This window comes from Pteropus medius, unplaced genomic scaffold, assembly GCF_902729225.1.
Source record: "Pteropus medius unplaced genomic scaffold, Ma_sr-lr_union100, whole genome shotgun sequence".
Taxonomy (NCBI): domain Eukaryota; kingdom Metazoa; phylum Chordata; class Mammalia; order Chiroptera; family Pteropodidae; genus Pteropus; species Pteropus medius.
The window spans coordinates 39,130,604-39,151,763 of record NW_024354875.1 but is presented as its reverse complement, the minus strand read 5'-3'; the positions used below and the strand labels follow the sequence as shown (position 1 = coordinate 39,151,763).

Sequence of the window (21,160 nt, the reverse complement as noted above, 5' to 3'; positions counted from 1 at the left end):
TTATTTTCCATCAAGTAGCCTAGATGATATTCATATATATTTGTCATTCTCATAGATTAAAGAAGAACACTGAGAACTATGAATGTTAACAGTTCATTAAAAGCTCATGGAATATATTCTATATATAAAGAAAATCCATCTTTCCTTGCTTCCTTCTTTTCTTCTAGTGAGGCAGGTATAGATAAGGAGGTGATAGAACTATAGTGGTCCAGCCTGGTGCATGGTGTGGTGATGTTAGAGCCCAAATGGGGTTAGAAGGTTTACTATGTGGAGGGAGAGGTGGTGATGGTCACCCTGGAGCATAGTTGGAGCCTGAGTACAATTAGGAAGGTATCTGCTTAGAGGGCAGCAGTAGCTAGGCATAGAGTCAGGAATTTTTACATACAGGGGAGATCAGATTAGTACATATATCTAGGATAATAAGAGCCAGTTTTCTCACTCTTTATAGAAGAATTTCCATACAGAAAGGAAAAAAAAAACTAGGTTGAACTTCATAGTGTTAGATTAAAGTATCAGTGTAAGGTTTTCAATATTTATTGATAGATATAAAAATGCAAATAAGTATAAATGTATGTGTATAACTTCTCTAGCATTGTCTACTAGAAGGACCTAAGAGCATTGACACTCCAGTAGAAATAAACACATTCAACACACAGATCTTGGTTTCTAAATACCATTCTTCATAAAAAGTAGGGATGCTTGGAGAAAGAGCTAATTCCAGGGCCTAAGCAGCAAAAGTACAAGATGAGCCTTCTTGTGCCAAAAAATAAGAAAGCACTCTATAAATAAAAGAGACATGCCAAAAATACACAGAAGCAAGCATGAATGGGTTCCTACTGACCAAATCTGGGACAAAATGAGCATCAAAATAATGATGTTAGCAAATTATAACTCATTGAATAAAATAGGAATCCAGGAATCCATGTTGATAATACTAAATGAATAAATTAATAGGAAGAAAAGATAGTCTTTTCCTATAGTACACTAAAATTAATAAATGCAGAATGGATGGAACTGGAAAATCAACATTTGTCAATCATCATTGTAATAATACAGTCAAGAAACATCAATGAATGATAAAACTAAGGAGAGAGAGTTTGATAAGACATATTTACATAATTTCAAATTATCTCCATGGAAACAGAGATTAAATTATAAAGGGAAAATTAGTAACTTTACATTGGAGAAGCCTAACAAACAAAACCTTAACCAAGTGATCAAAGTTACATCACCAATATTAAGATAAAGTGAAGTAGCAGAGCAACAATATTTTATAATAGAGTACAAAAAACTGGGCATTCCTTCTGTGATATTCATACCAAAAACGCATACTCTAACTCTAATAAACAAACATACTCGAATTAAGAACCAGTCTACAAAATAGCTGGCCAGTGTCTAGGTCACAATAATCAAGGAAATGCTAAAGAACTATCCTAGATGGAAAGTTCAAGAGCTATGGCATCTAAATTCATCACATGATCTTAGATTGAATTATTTGTTTTAAAGGACTTGAGACAGTTGGCAAACTTGAGTAGAATTTGTTGGCTAAATGGTAGTAATGTATCAATATTAATTTCCTGCCTTTGATGGTTGTACTGTGATAATACAGGAGAATGTCATTGTTTATAGGAATTATACACTAAAGTATTTGATGATGATGTGGCACACATAAACTAGTGGACACACATGTACCAAATTTAATGAAGGGAGAAAATTCTGTCATTTTCTAAGGATATTTGGAGTTCTAAAGAGAATTTTTATCTACAAACAAAAGCCAAACAAATAATATTAGGGAAGGAATACATGGATATTCTATTTTCTTTAGTGTGTACTTTCTATACAGCATAAATAGACATTTCTTTTGTTTGAGCAAAGAAGGATGGCTGCTGAAAACTGGAATCAGCTCTGAGGTTTGGAGAAAGTAGGAAATTCTCAAAGAACAGAACTGCTCATCAGCACAGGAGGTTACACATAACAATCGTGAAGAAAGATAGCTCAAAGTGTGCCTTCGAGTTATGGGTAAACTGAAATCCTCCAGCAAAGAAGCTATCTGCATGGATTTTATCGGCTATTGTCTGGAATAAGAACCTTCTAAATGACACCAATATTTAAAATGAGAGGGCCCATATTTATATTCTTGCCATTTTCTCTTAAACTGACTCCGCTCAAATTTTGGCCCCAATCTGCATACTGAAACTGCTTTTTCTAAAACCACCAAGAACCTCCTCATTGACGTTTACATTGGTTAATGTTTGGTTTCATCTAATTTATTCTATCAGCAGAATTTTACAAAGGTGATCATCAATTCCTCCTTTATTCACTTTGCGTTCATGTCCATACTTCTTTTCTTCCTATCTCACTAGCTTCTATCGCTATGACTTCTTAATATTGAAGTACCCCAGGACTCCGATGTTGGACATGATATTTTCTCTGTCCATATATTTTTCTTTTAGTGATCTCATTCAGTCTTACAGCTCTCAAAAACAGCTATTAAGCCTGGATCCCTCTCTTGATCTCAAATTCATATTTAAAAAAAAAAAAACTGCCTACTTGAATCTCCACTTGGATATTTATTAGATATCTTCACATGCCCAGACCCCTGACCTTCTCCTCCAAAAACTACTCTTTTAAATGTCTTTCTATCTCTGTTGATGGCAAATCCACCTTTGCAAGTTGATCACAACAAAAAATCTTGGAGTTATTCTTGACTTTTCTCTTTCTCTCATACCCATATCCAATCTTTTGTTAATCTCGTCAACTCCACCATCAAAATATATCCAGAATCTTACTACTTTTCGCTACCTTCATTGTCATTTCCCTGGTTCAGACCACCTTGACCCTTCCATGATCAATAAAAAAATGCTCAAGTGGTCTCACTGCTTTAACCTTTGCCCCTATAATCGCTTTTCAACATAGAAGCAAAAATGATCCTTTAAAATTTGTCAGATCATATCACTGTTTTGATGAAAATTTTTCATTAGTTTCTAATTCCAAAGAGTAAAAACCAAAATACTTCTAATGCCATGTAAAGCTTTATGCAATCTGTTATTCTGTACTTGTTTAACTTTGCCTTATAATACTTTCCCCTTGCTCACTCTGCTCTAGCCTCTTTGATCCTATTGTTGCATCTGGAAAATTCATAGCATGCTCTGACCTCAGAGCACTTGCTGGTCCCTCTAATAGGAAAGCTCTAGCCCCGGAGACCTACCTAGATTTCTCCCTTACCTCTTTCATGCATAAGCTCATGTCATCTTTTCAGTTTGGACTTCCCTAGTTACTCCATTTACGACTGTAGCTCTTCCCATCCCAAGCCACTCCTGGCTCTCTGATTCCCCTTTCCTGCTGTATTTTTCCCCATAGGGCAAAACACTGTCAAACATACTATATAATTTACTTATTTGTTTTATTTAATGTTTATATCTCTGCTAGAACATAAACTCCACAAGCACATATTTTTATCTTTTAGTTCACTACTATATTTCTAGCACTAAATTAGAGAATGGCACGTGGTATTCACTCTATAAATATTTATGGATGAATAAAACCTAATGGGAAAACAGTAAACTAAATTAGGTCACAACAACCAGAATTTGGTGGACAATATGGTAGGAAAAGGAAGAGATAGAGTGGAAACCAGACTCTTATATTGCATAGATACCAACCTCAACATGTCAGTAAGATCAGGTTGCCCAACTGTAGCTGGTTGAAATCTTCCCTGGGAAACAAAATATTTCAGTGTGAATAAGAATTAAATCCTATTCAGTGCAATCTGCTATCTCCTGGAAGCAGAAAAGGGCCAATAACTTAAATCATTAATGTTGACAAACCAGTATCTACATAGAATTTTAGATATTAAAAGTGTAGCACATTTTTCAATAGGTTTTAGAGGGTCGATTTTCAAACCTACATTCCAACAGACAGGTAACCACATAGCAGTAAGCAAGCAAAACATTAGCACGAGGTCTGATGTCAGTTTAATAACTGCTTTTAGCAATTCTAAATATCACAGGAGAGTGGGAGTAGTCATCAGACAACTAATATTATCTACTTAAGATTTAGCAAATCACAGAACCTTGACAATTTTTGTGTATGAGGACAGTATTCTTAAGAAATCCTCTTGGAAAAATGAGAACGGAGCTTTTGAACATACAGAATACACTCTGATTCCTTAGAAATGTCTCTGGTCCTTCACAGTCCCTGTGTTTTTCTGAAAGTTCCTTGTGAATATTGTAAAAGATTTCAAGGAGTCTGGGTTGTCTGGCAGTAGGACTAAATGATTAAAAGCTCAGGTTTTAAAGGCAAATATTAGTTTTGTAACTTTGAGGGAATAATATTATCTTTTTGAACTTCATTTCCCCATCTATAAAATTGGAATAATAAAGATTCATTGGGTTGTGAAAATTAAATGATATATAGTAGCTATTACATAAATGTTAACTACATTACAGCCAGTGCAGCGTATAGTATACAAAAATATACAGAAATAATAGAAAGATTAGGATTCGCCTACCATAGGTATTGTTTGTATTGTGTGTCTCAGAATCCTGTTTGCCCCTTTCTTCCACTTTCTCATTTTTTCTCCTCTGAATTTTTTTTCTCACATGGCCAGTATTCACATATACTCTACCCTCTGACTTTTCCCTTCATGAAATAATCTCATAAATGAAAGTCTAAAAAGTCTAATTTTTCTTCAAAGTAATAGCTCTTAAACCAAAAAAAAAAATATTCTCTAATTAATTTTAGTAATCAATAAGAAAGTAGCCATGGTAGTTTCTCTAGCCTCAGAAAATTGTTCTGGATGTGATTTCAACTCAGTCATTTCCTTCATCCAGTCAACAAAACATTGAATATCTACTATATGACAGGCAGTGTTAAGTGCTGGCTATATAGTAGTGAGCAAAAAGATATAGTTCAAACTCTCCAAAGTTTATATATTGCAGCAAGAGACAGATCTAAAATGTGTAAATAAACAGATTTATATAATTACAAAATTGCAAAATGATTGCATTCCATGAAGATAATTGGCAGGGTACTTCGATCACAAATAAGAGTACTTAAGCAGCAAAGTTAGTGAAAACTTGTCTACAGGGGTATTATTTAAATCGAGATCTGAAGGATGAGAGAGCATCAATCATATAAAGCTAGAAGAAGGACAGTACATGGGGTGGTAAGGCTCTAAGGTAGGGAAGAATTTGAAGTTTTCTAGAAAGTAAAAATGATCGTGTGACCAGAGTAAAGTTAGGGGGGATGTGAATAGTTCAAGATAAGTTTTGTTAAATCTTTTATATCTTGTAGAACATTGTAAGTTTAGATTTTTTATTTTATGTATGATGAAAATCTTTTTTAAAAAGTGTAATTTGGTCTGGTTTACAGTTTTAAAAGCTCACAAACACTGCTTTGTGATAAATGATTATAGTAGGGTAGAAGAAGAAACAAAGGAGGAAATAGGGAGATCAATTAGGATTCTACTTACAACAATCTCAGTGAACAACGACTGTGTTCTTGTCTAGGATAATAGAGGTAAAGAGAAATAAATGGATTGAAGGTATCCTTTGGAGGTATAATCTATGATTTGCTGAAGGATTGGGTGTGTATCATGAAGGAAAAAAAGAAATTAGGAATGATTTCCAGGTTTCAAGTTGAAGCAACTGTGTGGTTGGTGGTACCCTATATTGAAATGTAAAGAAGGGGAAATAAGAGTCTTCAGAGGGAAAGTTAGAGGTCTGCTTTAAATATTTAAAGTTTAAGACAGCTGTGAGTCATCCAAGTAGATATGTCAAGAAGCTAACTAGAAAAGACTTCTACTTTCAACCAAAATAAAGCTGAAACAACCAAAATAGTCAAGCAAAATATATAAAAGAATTGTTTTCAAGACTCTTGATATCAAGCAACAAAGAAGAGTGATCCCTGATATACAGAAAATAAATCAGGTGAGACTTAAGATGACCTCATTTAAATACCTGAGAGAATTGCCATGAAGTAACACAGGGAAGGAAAACCTGGGAGATGTCCCGAGTTGAAGAGACAGAGCTGAAAGTTTAGGGCTATCAAGAAGGCTAGAGTTCACAGGAAAAACAAGAAACTGGAGAGGAGAGAACTACATTGAGAGAGAACTCTGGAAATCTTCAGAGAACCTCCCTCAAGTATTCAGTACAGCATTTATTATCACACACATTTGAGGAAACTACCCAAGGATTGAGGAAGAACTATTTGAAATAATGAGAGGGAACAGAACTTAGAGCTCACATGGGCTGGAAATAGTGCTGTTCACACCAGCCAGACAGGAAAATCTTATGATTTATAGGATATTAGGTTAGTGTTCAGTTAAGTTTGCTGAAGTAATGGTAATTGTCCTAGACTAAACACTGCTCTGACCCCAGCTAATCTTAAAAGAAGACCTGAAAGGATCAAATTGTTTCTAAGTAATTTAACTGCATTCCAGAACAAAGCTCAAAATACTTATATGAATATTAAAAATATCTGACACGAACAGAGTAAAATTCACAATGTCTGGCATCAAATAAAAAATTATCAGACATGCAAAGCTGCAAAAAATCTGACCCATTTATAAAGGAAAAAAATGAATCAAAACAAATCAACTGAAACTGCCACTGAAATGAAATGGCAGGGATGTTAGAATTAGCAATCAAGCATATTAATAGTTTTTATATAATTGTTTTTTAACATTTTCAATAACTCAAGGAGAGACATGGAAGGTATAAAAAAGACAAAATAAAACTTCTGGAGATGAAAACTACCATGTCTGAGATAAAAAATATACTGAATTGTATGAACATAAGATTAGGCATTACAGAAGAAAACATTTGAGTGGACTTAAAGACATGGCAATAGGAATGACCAAAATGAAACACTGAGGGAAAAAGAGAATTGAAAAATAAATATAGCTTTACTGAGCTCATTCTAAAATTCACATAGCAATGCAAAGACATAGAATAGCCAAAACAAATTTGAAAAATGAAAAATATGGATCAGTAACACCACCTGATTTAAAGATGGCTATAAGCTGCAGTAATGAAACCAGTGTAGTATTGGCATAAAAATACACAAATAGATCTATGGAATGGAATAGAGTCCAGAAATAGACCTACACATATATAGACAAATTTTTTTTTGACAAAGGTGAAAGGGCAATTCAACTGAGAAATAATAGCAATTCAAACCGTGGTTACGGAACAATTGAATATCCATATGCAGGAAAATGAACTTTGGTTCATACCATATATCATATTAAAACATTAATTCAAAATGGACCCTATGCCTAAATATAAAACATAGAATTATAAAAGTTCTGGAAGAAAATATAGGAGAAAATTGATGTGACCCTAGTCTAGGCAATTATTTTTTAGATATGACATCAAAAGCATAATACAGAAAACAGATCAGTCAATTGCACTTTATCAAAATTTAAGAAGTCTGCTCTTTCAAAGACATCATTGAGATAATGAAAAGACAAGTTATTTATATATCATATACCTGCTAAAGAACTTATATCTAAAAATATATATGTGCATATATACATATATATATATATATTTATTTATTCTTAAAACTCAAGAAAACAACCCAATTAAAATATAGGTAAAAGATTTGAGCAGACACTTTTTACCAAAAATGATATACATATAGCGAATAAGCACAGAAAAGATACTCAACATCATGCATTATTAAGGATATGAAAATTAAAACTACAATGAGATAACAGTACATACCTATTAGGATTAAAATACCAAACTAAGTGTTGACAAGAAAGAAGAACAACTAGAGCTCTCATACACTGGTGGTGAGAATAACAATGGTACAACCATATTAGAGAACAGTTTGGCAGCTTTCTAAAAATTTAAACATATGCCTCCCATACGATCCAGCCATTCCATTCCTAAATATTTACCCAAGAGAAACGAAAACATATATCCATATGAAAGCTTATGCAAATGTTCATAGCAGCTTTATTTGTAAGACCCCAAAATTAGGAACAGCTCAAATGCCTATCAGCAAGCTAATGGATAAGCACATTGTGATATACTCATACAATGGAATACCTCTGCAACAAAATACTACTGCTAAGCAATAAAAGGGAATAAGCTATTGGTAAATGCAACAATGTAGGTGAATCACAGAATTAGGATAAGTGAAAAAAGGCCAGACAAAAAAGACTGAAAAAATAAATATTTTAAATGGCTTTTCAAATTAACACTGTTTACTTGTATTTTCTCCTCTTAAAGCTATAGCCAGAAACTTTTAAATACAAGAACATTTCATTCGTTATATCAAATTATTTCATTTATGTAAAATTCTAAAATATGTAAACCAATGGACAGTGACAGAAGGCAGATTTTTGGCTACCTGGCAATGAATGAGGGGGCAAGGGAAATGGGAGGGATTAGGAAAGGCATCAGGAAACTTCTGGGGTGATAACTATGTTCACTATTTTATTGTGGTGGTGGTTTTATGAGCAGATACACATGCCAAAACTTACCAAATTATACTTTTTAAATATGCGTGGTTTATTGTATGCCAGTTATTTATTGATCCAATTATTAGAAGGGAGGAAGAGAAGTAGGAGGATGAGGAGGAGAAAGAAAGAAGAAAGAACAGATACATGAACTTAGAGAAGTGGTGTTTGCTAGAGATTTAAATCTGGTAGTCATCAACGTGTAGAAGTTACTTCAAACTTTGAGGATACTGCCTTAAGAAACACCAAATTTAGACATTTAGAATGACAAGGATCATGGCAAACTCTTTGGTTTTCTTAAGTTGTTTAAACCCAACTGATACCAAGTTTGAAGCACCTAATTGTCATTTTATTTGCTATAAGCTGAACCAGTAAGAATACAGATCCATTTAAGATAGTTTATAATTTAATAATTATTGTAACTTTTATACTTGTTTCTATTTATTAGTCCATAGCATTTACATGATTATTATTGATCTTAATTTACAGAAATCTTTTTCACAATATTATTTTTTAAAGTTCCATTCAAAATTCTGTTATAGTGAAAATATTTCTTATATTTCTAAAAAATATGCTAGCATATTATGAAGATATAATGCATTCTAACTTAATGCTAAACTAACAGCATTATACTTGGCGTGTGTCATCAATAGAGTGCAGAATATAACATATTCACAGAAATAAAAATGTGAACATTGTCATTTTCATTGCTATTTATGAGTGTTTTCTAAAATAAGATCATTAGAGTTCAAACTCGGTAAATTTTGTGTTTAAGTTTAATTAAATTATTTCAATTGATTAAATTAACTTTGTCCATTTGTTTGTTTCGATTTGGCTTTATTAGAGCTATAGCCCTGAAACCTAAATACTACAGGAACTTTTTTGATTAAATCTTCGTATCAGAAATGGACTTTTATTTCCAAAAATCAAAAAATCATACACATTTCTTTCCTCAATCTTCTCTCTGACTCAGTCAATTCACCCTGCTTTTTTCCGCCTATTACCAAGTATTTTTGTAAGTCTTGTTTATACTCACTGGCTCCATTTCCCATTTCTCTCAGCCATTCAGTCTTCCGAAATTGCTCTCTCAAACCCTACCATGAAATCTCAGTCACCAGCTTCCCTGAACTCGTTTCCATTCTTCAGTTACTTAAGCTTGCTGCAATATTTGACACTACAAATGGCTCCATTCTTCTCACAAGTTTTTTTTTTTTCCTTCTGGGATTCTACCTCCTCCTACTTTGCTGTAACTCCTTTTCAGTTTTTGAGTTTTTCTTTCTCAGCTTAAATTTTGAGTCTGCATGTTTCTATTTTCTGCCCTCTTCTTTCTCTTCTCTTTTCCTGGAACGTCTTATCCTCATCCATGTTTTTTCTCTCCAGTCTCCTAAATTATTTGCATTTCCATGAAAGAAAGCCTATTCTCCCTCTTGGAGCCAAAACATTCTTGACCACTTCAGTTTCTGGGCTAATTGGACATGGAAGACTCAGGTCAAGAAAATATGTAATTCTTGATGGTTTAGCAGCTGTGTCTATCCAACAATAAGCAAGTCTGCTAGGAAAGAATAAACCTTACCAAAGACTATGTTGTAATGCTGTTTTAAGTGAGAACCAGACAATCAGTTCCAATTTTTAACAAACTTACTTGAGGGATAGTTTTTAAGAAAACAAATACATGCAAACAAATATAAATTTGTGGTTGTCAGTTACTGAGCAGTATATAAAAATTGTGGGAAAAAACACTAGAGCATAAAATGTAAGAAAGGGTATGAACTTTCCACTTGGCCTAGAGCCAGGGCTCATTCTATATGAATTTTGTAAACATCCTGTCTAGTTGAAAGTCAATTAATGTATAATTTGCAACCAGAGGATACAGCATTATGCTGAAGCTAAAGAAACTCTGTTCCTAGTGTTTGTGACCCCTCACTTTTCTAAATGAGGCCAACTTAAAATGCTGACTCTTCAAGTTAAAAACCTCCTTGGACTAGGCCCAAGAAATAGCTACAGTAAGATCCATTTTAATGATTAAGGAACCCAGAGGATTTGAAAAAGTTTTATTCACATATATGCCACTAATGGAAGAATGTCTTACTGTCACAAAAGCAAATTTCTCTTTATTTCTAAATCACATTATTCACTGAAGAAATTCTTCATCAAAATCGTAGTTTATGAATAATAAAGTATATGTAATTTGTATCCATGTGTTCTATAATCATGTGAAATTAGCCTTATAAAGTAATCAATTGTTTTTTTGTTTCTTAGAAATATTTTCGTTGCATTTTCTAAATAAAATTTTAGTGTTTATAGGTGTTATTATCTGAAGTTTTATATGGAACATGACCTTTTAATGTTGATCAAAATATTCCACGTTTACTTTTGGTAAAGAAGAAAGGGTATGTGTGTGTGGAGAGAGAAAGAATACAAAAGCGAGAATGGGATTAAGAGATGATAAAGAAATTAAACATTTATTCAAATTAATTTTCTACATAAAGTAATATGTGGGTCATAAAATATTAAAAGTTTTACTATACACAATAGATTTTACTTATGAATTTTTTAAATGCTGATTTTAAAGATCTTCATATTCACATGTAAAAACTCATATTGCTCATTATATTTCCGAGAACATACCTATTTTTTATTTTAGTTTTTCTTTTGTGATCATTTTTACACCTAAATCACATAAAAACATTTAATGAGCTTTACAAATAAAGTTATTTTTAAACCTATTTCTCTCTACTTATTTTCAAAGTAGCACATAACATCAGTACCTAAGTACAATTAAAAAGGAAGACATTCTGTTTATTATTCTTTGATGATGCTTTACTATGAATAAATTATATTCATGTAGTTTTAACCTAAGAATAGAAAATTATAAATCTTAGAGAGTGACTGTGGTGTAGGTAAGTCAACGACATTTACAAAGAACATTATCTTAAACAGCAGTTCATGAATGAGCTTCTGAGTATGTTGCTTGGCGGACACTCTAGGTGTCCACAATGAAAGGCCATTATTACTCAGTCAATACATTTTCTACTACTTTTATTACTAATAAGATTGAAGTCCATTATTTAATTGTTTTAGGTTTTAAGATCTTAAAAAGGATAAAGACGTTAGACTTTACAATTAAGCAAAACCCTATGGTACCGGAACGTCCTCTCTGTAGAAACTTGTCAAGAATCATTGAACTGATGTCTAATATCTATACAGACTTTTACCAGAACACTAGAATGACTGTTGCATGTTAATACTGAAAGCTTTTCAGCTAATCAACAGATGAAAACTTTCCCCATGATTCTAAGAGCATGGGCTTTCATCATGATTTTCTTATTCAAGAACTCTAGCTCAGTAATTTTAGAAAAGACACTGCAAGGCACCCCACCCCAGTAAAACTTCCCCACCCTCTGCAGGAGGAGTTAAGGCAACAGAAGGTGAAACGCCAGTCATTAGGTCACAGGAAAGCCAGTAGTCTGACCTACTGTTCTTTATGCACTGCTTATTTCCTTCAATATTGCTTTTTAAAAAAGGGGAGGAGGGATAGAGAACAGGGTATTTGCATTTCTTTATGTATTTTTTTAGACCTCTGCTACTTCACATAATCAAAAGACTTCTGTCCTAAACAAGTGATTGTCAAAGGCCGGCGTTTACAATGAAAGAAAACAATTACTAATCTCTGTAATTTGTTGCTGTTTCATTATTAAGTATGTGAGTTAGAAATTCAGAATTCTTATGCTGTGTTAGTCTATCACTCTCCCTACTTCTGAGAAAAGGAGTTTGGTTTTATAAATATATTGTTGGAGGAAATTACTCAAAATCTAAAGCTTGGAAAAACTCTTAGAATTTATTTTTCCCAACTTCGGGGTTTAAACATCTTTTTCACCCCTCAGAAACATAATTCTTTAACAAATTTAAAAATATCCAAAATGGCTTATGAGGTGTTGATTCAGTTTCTTATTGTACTAGGATAATTTTTAATGTTCTTCCCAAGTTATACCACTGATGTTCATCTTTAACACAGGAATATGCTAGAAACACTATATAGATAAAAGTAGCAACATATATTGTAGCAAAAACATTTGTATCTTCTAAAGTCAGTCATGAAGTTTTTATCTTGCCTTCAGTGAGCGTGTTTAGAATTAGTATTCCTAAATTATTCTATTTAAAGTAAAGACAGATGGGTGCCTGCAAATTGCCATCTAATGTCAATGAAAGTGATGTATAATCCCATCCTTAGAGCTGGTAGGAAATCTAACTAGACTAATAAATATAAAAGTTCAGATTACTGAAAGCCATAATAAACAGGACATATTCTTACTCTGAAATATGGGTGTTTCTGGTCATTAATTGTATTGTCAATGATTCAAACTACATATTTGCTGCTGCCTTCTTGCATTTCTAAGACGATGTTGCTTTATTTTCATAATGTTTATCATTTCTGACTTGATATTGTTTCCCAACTTTCTATCAGAGGGCTCTATAGAGTTCTCTTTATGTAGGTGAAGCAGATTACCATCCAAGCAGTGTTGTCGTCCTCCCAGGAACACTTCCCTGACTCAAGAGTTTTATGACCCTAGTAAACTACAAAAGCCTGAGCAGTAGAGAATTAATTTTGTAGTGTTCCTCAGAACCCCTCCAAAAGTAATAAGTAACAGCCATAAGAGCATCAAGGACTTATTGCATGGAAAACAAGAACAAATTACACAGTAAAAGGCAAATATCTTTCTCTGGGAATACAAAGAGATTCCAAATGGCGGGCAAAGGCAAGACTGAGTACATTGCCCCGAACATCTACCAGAGTATCAAGGATGAGTTCCAAAGGTGAGTAATTAAATGCGAAGAATCAACCATTAGGAATCAGAGCCTAATGCTAAGTCGGAGTGGGGTAGGGATAAGGGTAGAGAAGGATTTGACTGATATTGCTGTGCAATGTATATAGCAGAAGCAAGTGAAGCTGGATCTTACACTGGCAATCATTTTATTTCCCTTTCGGCCAACTTTTAGCCATCTGGCTCCCTTTTCCACATCCTGCTTAACAATTATCCTGCACACTCTTCCCTAATCGATGCTTACAAACTGATGAATACCTTTTTGTACCCATCCTTACAAAATCACATGTAGATAGATAGGTAGGTAGGTAGGTAAGTAGGTAGGCAGGCAGGCAGACAGACAGACAGACAGACAGTTTGATCATTGCTTGGGGTCCTATTAAATACACTTTTCTGTACCTACACTTCTTCCTTAATACATTTTAGAAACCCCTCAACAATATAGATAGACTTATTTCATTCTTCTCAGTATTTGCATGATACTTCATGTTATCGCTATATCACAGCTCATCCAACCATTCTCTTACCAATGGGTATTCATTTTGTTTGTTCATTTGCTCCTACAAACCATTCATTCAGGTCTTTATTAAATAGCATCAAGTACCTATTCAACTGTAATAAAAAAGCAATGAACAAAATAAAGTCTTCATCCTTATTTAATATCTATTCTAGTGGAGAGGACAGGTAATGATTTATGTAACATAATGTTGCATTTTTATGAACTTAAATAAGGAGATAGAAAGAGGAAATTACTTATTATTTTAAATGAGGTGGTCAGGGAAGACCTCTCTTCCCTGAATGAACTGAGTATGTGAGCCATGAGGAGTGTTAATGGAAGAGCAATCTAGTCAGAAGAATTCGCAAGAACCAAGATGGTGAGAGAGCATCCACAGAGTGATTAAGAACTAATGGCAATGCCTTGGTGGCTGATGCACAATGAACAGGAGGAGAGAGTAAGGAAAAAGGGTCAAGAGAAATCCTGCAAAGGGGTAAAGGAGGGGGTCAAATATTTGGTGACAGAAGGAAATTCAACTTTGAGTGGTGAACACACAGTGCAGTATACATAATGATGTATTATTGAATTATACATTTGAAATTTATTTGATTTTATTAACCAATATCACCCAATAATTTTAATTAAAAAAAAAAAAGAAGTTATGGCACGTATATAAAATGGAATATTACTCAGCTATAAAAAATGAAATCTTATCATTTGCAATGACATGGATAGATCTAGAGGGTATTATGCTGAGTGAAATAAGTCGAACAGATAAAGATAAATACCACATGATTTCACTTATATGAGGAATCCAATGAACAAAAGAAACAAACAGATACAGAGAACAAACTGGTGACTGCCAGAGGTGAGGGGGTTTGGGGGACCAAGTGAAAAAGGTGAAGAGATGAAGAAGTACAAATTTGTAGTTATAAAACAGTCATAGAGATGTAGAGTACAGCTTAGGGGACATAGTCAACATTACTGTGTGTAGTGCCAGATGTGTACTGGAGTAATTGGGGGGAACCACTTCATAAATTATATAAATGTCTAATCATTGTACTATATGCCTGAAACTAATATAAAATAATAATAAAAAGATTGTTTAAAAAAAGAGAATATCCTGCCCAGGGCCTGGAAGCTGTAGGGCGTGGTAGGCTGTGGTAGGCACTTTAGAAATGCCACAATAAACATCCACAGATATTGCTAGATTGGTCTCCAAAAAGGCTACCACAATTCACATTTCTATAAACAGTCTCTGAGTGTACTTTTATCCAACACCAGGCGCTATTATGTTCTAATTTTTAATAATTTAATTTGTTAAACTGATATTGAATTGTTATTTTAATTTGTTTCTCTACTAGGGACTTATTTTATTGGACAAAAATATGAATAGTACTTACTATGTGATATGCACTCTTCTAAACATTTTATATGAATTACTTCATTCAACAACCCAATGTAACAGAAACCGTTATTTTACAGATGACAAAACTAAGGCAGCTAGCTATTAAGTAACTTGCCTAAGGTCACATAACTAGTTAACAGTGGTTGAGAAATTTAAATATAGATAATCAAGTTCCAAAGTCTATACAGCTGTTTATCAGTCATTTGAGTTTGCTATTCTATCAGATCTAGTCATAACCTGAAAAGTTATTAGAATAAAATATCTGTATATAAAAGCTATACAAACGTAAAGTATTCTTATTAGGTTATAATGTCTGTCATATTATTATATCCGACAGTGAGAAACAAGTCAGTTTCACTACAAAAACAAAGGGAAAAAAACTTCATGCTGAGAAAAAAAATTCTGGTAAAATCTAAGATTTGATGGCTTTCAGAATAATGGTTGTCAGAGCTAGAACTGGAGACTTGAAATTGGCAGTACCAACACAAAGCCATTGGGCAGGATAAGTTGCTGAAAGGCCCAGCATGAACCAGTGTGAGATATAACATTCTAGGTTGGAAGGAAATGGTCTTTTAAATATGCCAAAATGCTGATTTTCAACTATGGTTATAATTTATGTCAATAAAAATATGTAAAATGTGTAAAAAAGTTAAAAGAAACTTGTTTTAATCATCATTGCCCAATCTTTTCTCAAAACTTCTGGTTTCATTTCCTTAGGTTGATATATCTCATATTCTGTGAAGGGAGGAAGGAGAGGAAAGTGGGAGCAGCCTGAAAAAAGCACAAGGCCTGAAGGTCAATGGGAGGCCTAGACTTGGAAAATAAGGACCGCAAATATCTATCAAGTTTGTGTTGCCTTGTCATGTAAAAGGTCTATGGAACCCTTAATAATCTAATATTTACAATGTAGAAAAAACTATTTCAAATGTTCAAACTTGTAGCCCTTTTAGAGGATTATGAAACACCCATTTAAAATGGCCATGTTCTCTGTATTCACCAAAAGGAGACTAAGAAAGGTCTTAGACATGATCAATAGTACCCCAACTTTAAAACTCCTGATGGGTAAAAAAAGAGAGGATGCTTGTTGTGCAACAGGTCTGTATCTTTTTGGTCTACTTTTATTAAGTTTTAATTTACATTTGGGGATCAAAAATAAACTTTTAGAATGAAACAAAGAGGAAAAAAAGCCTTCAAAAAAACAAGGAATCAATAAAACTTCAATTATACTCTCTAGCCATCATTTGGCTTTTAAAAAACTAATAACCTTCCCTCAAAAAATAAAGCACTCCTTGTCTAGACAATGTAACCTGCTTCCTTCTCAGATAGTAAGTACACTTGGGGACCTGGCCTCTGTCTTGTTTCACTCACACCATTTATAGTTCTAACAAACGAGGGCTGCATGTCCCTTCCACACCACAAGGAGGGAACCATGCAAAGTAATGCTTCCTATTATTCTTGGGCAAATGCCTTTACCAAATTCTGTTTTGAAAAAGTATTTGTTCCTGTTTTCTTTTTACTTACCTTGTGAAGTCTCATCCCCATGACATCTGACAGTGGCTTTGGGTGTAGGCTAATATGCAAAAAGCGAAAGCAGCAAGCCGTGGTTAGGGAGGTCTGTTTCTGAGAAGCAGACAGGTTGAGCAATCTAATGCAGAAGATACTAAGTTCAGATCAGACTCTGAATACTAAAACTGAGAAGTCAACGATAGTGTAATATCAGAAGGCTAAATAGTTTCCCACTATCTACACATGGTGTAGTGAAACATTTTGACTGCTGAATTTTAACTACAGAGTTCTGCTTTTAAAAAAATATTTCCTCCAACTTACAAAGATTTTTATAACAGACTGTATTTTCGAGAAAGGAAAGCCTTCTTCCTTTAAGATTGTCTTTATTACCTGAGGATATAACCACAAATAAGACTTAGTCCCTGTCCTCAATGAATTTATAAAATCTAGCTGAGATAAGAAAACTGAGCAAGTAACTGTGACTTCCATGTGAGAATTTGGATAATCAGAGTTTATACAGAATACATTGAGACCCAAACAAGAAAATGGGCACTCTAACTGGAGTGGAGAAATTGATCAAAAGAGACTTTTTTAACTGTTGTTAAAAATATTGCTTGGGCATTTTCTATGCAAGAAAATGCATTCCCATCTGGGGTCCCAGCATAGGCAAAGATCCAGAATCACAAAAATGTACAATACCTCCTGGGAATTGTAGCTAGTTCTATATTGATGGGGTAGAGAGGACCCTGACAAGGGATGAGACTGAGATAGCAAGATGATTATTAATGTCAGGAGGCATTTCTCTCACAGAACAAAAATAAGTGGCAAACACATCCATGTAATACTTCCTAAGAAACAGTTCAGTCAAAAATTTGATCACTCTAAAGAAAAGTGTTAATTAACTATATCAAGGAGCTTCAAGTATATAACCCATGACAGAAAAAATATAGATATTAAAGTTTTCAAAATGGCAAATGTTCTAAGTGCTAACACATGAAGCAGAAATAGATTATAAAATACTAATCCCTTTTGAAAAACCATATCAACTTTATTTTCATTCATTGCAATGACTTAGGTTAATAGAAAATTACAGCATCTATAATAGTGTCTAGCACATAATAGACACTCAATAAATAGGTGTTGATGGACGTGCCACCTTAAGGCTGCATTTGGTAAACAAAGGAATGCTTTGGGCACTGGCCCTGGCTCTCCAGCTTTTATCTGCTACTGCTCCTTTGATAACTAGAGGGTTTTTTTTACCTTGTTATGTTAACAATATGACACACGGAAAATAGAGCCTAAAACATATAATTAATTATATAGTTGAGATAGATTATAGGTAAAATAAATTTCACTTGTTAGACTGAGGACATGCCTACTATCATTTCAGTTTTATATATGGAAATTTGCATATAAAATCTTAGAATACTGAACTATAGATAAATATTTGGAACAAAATCTGTTCTTACATTAGGATTGTTTAAAGTTACATTTTATCTAGTAAAATCAATGATCCTATAAGTAGGGACAGCGCTTAACATCTAATCAATTTGCAATTTCTGTGCAAAATCTATTTCCTTGAGAAGAATCCAACTACCATATAGCAATTAATACATGTTACTACTAGGACAAATTTCACTTTTATACATAAAAATTTTTAACTTTAAACTGTTTCTTATAATTTAAACTTCATTTATACTCTTTGAATTGAAGAAAAGCTTGCTCACTTCTGTTCAGTTTAAATTAAATTACTTCAACTAGAAACAAATAGCAGTATTTAATAGTTTAATATTTTGCTCTTACCTAGAATTGTATCTTATCTTTAAAAAATGGCTGATAGAGATCCTATATACCTTTCTATATAAAACTACAACAATAAAGGTTTCACTTCAATGAACTTTTAAACATCAGTTATATGTAGGAATGTGTACCACTCTAATGTCAAAGTCAGTTGAGTTTGAAATACAAATTTTCTCCACTCTCAGTCAAACTTCATCACTTGCTAGAGTATATATGATGGTTTTATTCACATTACTCAGGTGAACTCTCAGCAAAAATTCGACTCAACTTTTTAGTGAAAAATTTCTAGGAAGCATTATGGTAGTGGCATGACCCAGAAGAAATGGCTCAGTCTTTGGAGGTAGGATTTGAATTCTGGCTCTGCCTCCTATTTATTGTGTGATTTTTGAACAAGTTAATTTCTCTAAGGCACAATGTCTTCGTTTGTAAAATAATGCCTACCTCTAGGAACGAGGTTCACCTAGCACACAGAGGTATTGCTATACTGGTTAATAAATAGTTGAAGTACTTCCATACATAAGTAAGTAGCTGCCACCCAACTCTCATGAATCCCCATGTCCCACTCTACCCCAGAATCTCCTGGACCTTCCCCAAATTCAGGAACCAAAGGGTCAATGCCTCACCAAGCAGGGAGGCTTCTGGAATTCTTCACCAAAACAGACATTCTGATTGATCAGTGCCCTGATTTCACTGGTTGTTACACATAAAATTATTAACATAAAATACTTCATGCGGCTATCCTTAGGATTTAGTGAGACAGCAATACTTAACATTCAGCAGGGTTTTGTGTTCTTTACTGTAAACTGTCCTACCGATGCTCAGTCTCACAATGCTGAATATGTTTGCTGTGGCTTATCAAGAAAATCTCTTACTTCATAAGGTCATAGAAGCTTTACACCAAAATTATTTCCTCTTTTCTTTGTTCCCTGACAATTCTATCCACATGTCTGTAGTATAAACATATTTGGCAATCTTAAAAAGCAGGTAAAATAAAAGATTTCTAAACTGCATCCAAATAGGTTAGTAGACTGAATTTCAAAATGACTTGTGTTTGACTTTATATCAATTCCTTAAATGAAAGTCTATATGTTGTTTCTATGTTTGCATGGTTTGTTTGACGTATAATCGTAAATACACACAAAATTAAGAGGAGAAAAAAGGGTTTGTGATCTGGTTTAACTGTGAAGTATGAACCCAAACAATTCTGATTTCTTTGTTTTAGGCAAAGAAAGGTTCAATTCTCTAAAATAAATAAAAACAAAAAATAGTGAGATAAATTTCTTTTCTCCACTTTATGGTTCAAGAAAATGGCTAATTCAGAAAAACCGAAATCTAAGAACCATGTAAGTCCTTGACCTTGATAAGATCAAGTGTATAAGACAGTAAACAGATGTATTGCAGAGGTGTTTGTTTCTTTCTGCTGTTTGCTGCTTAGTCCCTGTTAGCAGGGAGTGATACTGTGAATGTACATCCCTATGTATTTCTGCTCAGAACTGACCTGTGTGCATTGGATTGGAAGCATTTCTGCTCCTCTCTGTTCCTGTTGGCCTGATAGGGCATAATTAACATAGAATATTAGGTAGGGCAGGGAGACGATAGCTTGCCAATCAGATTTACTGTTGAAATGGTCGGTGTTGCTTTTTCTAGCTATTTCTGACAGTACTGTTAGGAATTAAATCACGGTATTAGCCAAGCACCGTTTGGCTGTGGAAACCTAGTAGGTCATCAGTTTATGCCCCTACCCTCAATACAAGTGACAGGTGGAGCAGCACTAGCCACTGCTAATGCCATGAGCTAGAGGCTCTGGCCAGTAGATGGGAGTTTACAGGGTTTTGTTTTTTTTTAGTTCATCAGGCCATATGCTGCCAGGCTCTCATGCAAATAGACAAAATTACAAATAATAAAAAAGAACCAACTATTTTAGCAGTCAGCTGTTTTCTGTCACCATTGCCATTTATGCAAGAGGCCAGTTAATGAAACAAGAGTCTTGGACTCCCAGTGACATCAACCTAAAGGGATGGATACTTCAAAATCCAAGCTTCGTTCAAACCATGTTAAACCTCTGCCCTAGGGAACCTCAGCGCCAGTGTCTATTTGGCTAAAAAGCAGAGAAGGCTGGCCTTCCAGCTGGCCTAGAGATTGGGCAAGCTTCTCTAATGCTCCCTGCAGCTGAGACCCATTGTCCACTTATGTGAGCAGAGAGAAAAGGTTAAGTTTCGTTTAGGTTAAGTTGGGCACATGGGTCTAACAGATTAAGATACTTAAAATAAGCAGTTTTAGAAATAAAAGAGATTAGTCAATGAAAAGTTTTGTTTTAAAATTATAAGAAAATTAGCATTTGTAGGCTATTTAGAAATCCCTTTTTAATATCAAAGACTGCAAAAAAAATCCCTCCAAACAGATTCTAAATTCTTCCCCTGTAATACTTGCACTTAAAATTAAAATGTTGCCAAACTTTTGAATAATTGCTGATATGTCTATAGTCATGATTATTACCAAGTTTCCAGTCTGTATAAATAAAGAATTTCACACCCTTGATAACATTCACATATTTATTTCCCATTTTAAGGCAATAGACTCCCAGTCGAAAGAAATGGGGTGGATTGACTCAGAATTCATATCTATATGTATATATTTAAAATTATTTCATTCTA

General features: G+C 33.9%; 1 long non-coding RNA gene across 1 annotated transcript in view; it reads right to left on the bottom strand.

The window, feature by feature from the left end:
• Positions 1–16,876, bottom strand: part of LOC120596818 (uncharacterized) — a 171,117-nt gene extending 154,241 nt beyond the window's left edge. Inside the window, exon 1 of the long non-coding RNA XR_005651236.1 lies at positions 16,722–16,876. This is a non-coding gene — a long non-coding RNA (uncharacterized LOC120596818). The remainder of the gene's footprint in view (positions 1–16,721) is intronic.
• Positions 16,877–21,160: the final 4,284 nt, after the last annotated feature.